Raw genomic sequence first — 3,048 nt, forward strand, 5'->3', positions numbered from 1 at the left:
CACATGTGCTCACCAGAGAGAGATGGAGACAGAGCAGGGAGGTGGCCAGGACAGGGAGCGAGAAAGCAAGGCAGCAGGTCCAGACTCGAACCGCGGTGGGCCATGTGGGAGTCCAGCACCTTAACCACCATGCCATCTGCTGGCCCTCATCCTTTTTCCATCTCGTCTCCTCTCCCGGATTTTGGGCATGCACGCATACCTGCTCAGTGTGTTTCTCAAGGCCTTGTGTCTGGGACTCAGGCCTCACCATTGGCCGCGTGGGGTCCAGCCGCCTTAACCACTAGCCAAGAGACCGTTTTTAACTTTGGGCCAACGGCATGGTCGGTGTTTTGTTTCTTTTTTTTCCAGTTTTCACTATGTGGTGCATGTGCTCACCAGAGAAAGAATCAGATCACCCAAGGGGGATGGCCATGCCACAGTCCCTTCCTCCAGCCTCCTCTGGGGGTTTGGGGCGCGCACACACATGCTCCAGGCGTGATTTTCAGGCCACCAGGCCCAGGAGTTGAACCTAGCAGCCGGCCATGTGGGATCCGGTCACTGTAACCCCCAGCCGCCGGCTGGCCCATGTGTTTTCGTGGTGGCTGCTCACCTCATATTGTGCGGCACCAATTTACACTGCGACCAGGACACGTTCTTCCTGCTTGCACGAACCCTGACTGAGCGTGCAAATGCCGAGGAAGGCGCTCCAGCCAGAGGATCGCACAAATGTTGGAGGGACATGCAGATGCTAGAGGGGACGCCAAGAGCCCCGATGGCTGGGTCGTCCACACTCACGCCCCGCGAGCCTCGTCTTGAGCACGGAACGTGACAGTGCCACCCTGCTCCGTAGCGGGTCCCTGTCCCACTGTCCCATCCTGAGAAGTTAGCTTTTCCCCTGCCTCAGCATTTCCTGGCCACAGTTCTGGCATGAGACAGAAGTGGGGTGGGGGTGGTGAAGCTGTGGGTGCAGGGAGGGCAGGGGCGTGGCCAGTGGGTACCCGCAGACTCCCACCTGAGCCGTAGGGGCTGCCAGTGGGATCCCGATTGCTCAGTAGAAGCTCAGAAAGTGCCTGCCTTCTGCTAGCCCTGGGGTCCGGGCCAACTGCACATGTGGCCTGATGGGACATTTTATCACAAACACCCCACCTGTCAGGTAGGCCCGGAGCTCTGAGCAGTGCCTCGTCTCCCCGGAACAGGCCGAGGGGAGTGTGCACTCACTCACTGATGACAGGAGCTGGGCTCGCAGAGGGGAGCAGGTTCCTGGGGTGGCCCTGCGAAGGAGAGGGCCTGCGACCCACGCCAAGACCCGAGCCAGGCTATGCAGCCCATCTGCCGAGTCGGGCCCAGGGCCTCCCAGGCCTGCTGTAGTGGCGCTGGGGTGAGGTTCCAGATGGAGTGGCCTGAGCACCCAGCTCCTATGGCAGCTGGGCCAGGAGGGCTCTGTAGTCCCCAGAGCGGATGCCTGAGAGCCGAGCAGGTGCGAGTTACTGCCCTCACTGCCCTGCCCTGGTGCCCCTGTGGGCCCACGGAGCCTGCGTACTAACAGCGCTGAGACTCCCAGGAGGAGGTGCTTGGAACGTCCTTAAGGAAGAGTAGGGAAGTGGGCCCGCACAGTCCCAGCCTCCCCTGACCCCCCTGGGCTCTGCCTCCTGCTTCAGGGTGGCCGAGGTGGTGAGAGGGGCAGGGCACCTCCGTCCTGTGAGCACACCTCGAGCTCGTGCCGGCTGAGGCCACGTCGTGTGGGTGCTCCTTGTGATTCTTTTAAGTTTACGTGTTTCTCCCACGGGGGTCCCCCTAGGAGGTCCCCATGCCGTGGTCCTCCCATGGGCCCGTGTCACGGGCACACCCAAGCGCAAACCCAGGACCCTCCCTGCGGGCCCAGCCAGGCCACCTGGCACCACCTCCAGCAGCAGGGAGGGCACTCGGGAGCCCCTGGCATCTCCTGTCGTGGGCTCTGGTCCAAGGCTGTGAGCAGCCGAGAGCAGCAAAGTCCCCAGCTTTGGGGAGCCTGGAGTGTAGCAGGAGAGCCAGATCTAGGCACGGGCAGGAGGACAGGGTGCCACAGGGACGTGCAAGGGCAGAAGGCCACCAGGCCGGGCGGAACAGTGGGGCATTAGAGCCCCAACTGGGAGTGGAGGCCAGAGTCCCGCCCCTGGTGCCCGCAGACTTCAGCATCCCCATTCACACCCTGCCCTGCCCACCAAAGGGATACCTAGGTATGTTAAGGGCCCAGGAAGCCAGGGGACATGAAGCTGGGAGATAAGGTACCCCCACCCGGCCTCCCATGAGGAGCAGAGGGCAGCTCTGGGACTCTCCCTGATCCTGAAGCCAGCAAAGCTGGCTCTGCCCTCCAGGCTCGGGCCTCTGCAGCCAGAGAGCTACCAGCGCCGGAGCAGCAAGGGACACAGGCTGGACCGGAAGGGTCGTGCGCTCACGGGAGGACAGGGTGCTGGCCCAGGGCCACTGTCCGCACACCTCTGCTTTCTCCTCGGCCCATTGGGCTTCAGATTGACTTGGCTCAGGTGAGGGGTTCTGCTACTTCACCCCAGCATCCCCTCTAGGCAGACCTTACTGGCCCAGGCAGGCTGGGGCTGCGTGAGACACACAGTCAGGGCCCAGATGGCAGGGCACCTGCTCTGGGCACTGGGCCGGTGTCTCTTTGGTCGGCTCGCAGCCCTGAGAGCCGCGGTGGAGGTGTAGACATCTCTGCAGGTGTGCCTTCATGGTGGTGGGGGCTGGCCCCAGACTGGGCTGACTGTGAGCCATCGAGAGGGCTCCAGACCTCCCGTTCCTCTCTTGCGAGCCGGTGGGGGCAACGGGAGGGGTACCTGGACACCTGGGGCTGGTACAGTGATGGACCCTGGCTGGTGCCCGCGCGGTGCTCCTGAGCCAGGGCGGGCTCGCGCTGTCACTGGACCTCCGTTACCTGGACTTCCGTGTGCAGGTCGGGGCCTTGGCCCCAGGACAGTGAGCAAGGGATGGTCATGTGAGGCGGGGGCAAGCCGCGTGGGCCGGGCCTGGCCTGGTGCAAAGCGGCCCGGCGCAAGGCAGGCTGGAGGAGGGCCCGGG

General features: G+C 63.7%; 1 protein-coding gene across 8 annotated transcripts in view; it reads left to right on the forward strand.

Annotated features, from left to right (window-relative positions):
• ZDHHC3 (zDHHC palmitoyltransferase 3) overlaps positions 1-3,048 on the forward strand; it is a 47,341-nt gene that overhangs the window by 31,761 nt on the left and 12,532 nt on the right. The gene's annotated exons all lie outside the window — the stretch shown is intronic.

This window comes from Tupaia chinensis, unplaced genomic scaffold, assembly GCF_000334495.1.
Source record: "Tupaia chinensis unplaced genomic scaffold, TupChi_1.0 Scaffold147500_1, whole genome shotgun sequence".
Taxonomy (NCBI): Eukaryota; Metazoa; Chordata; class Mammalia; order Scandentia; family Tupaiidae; genus Tupaia; species Tupaia belangeri.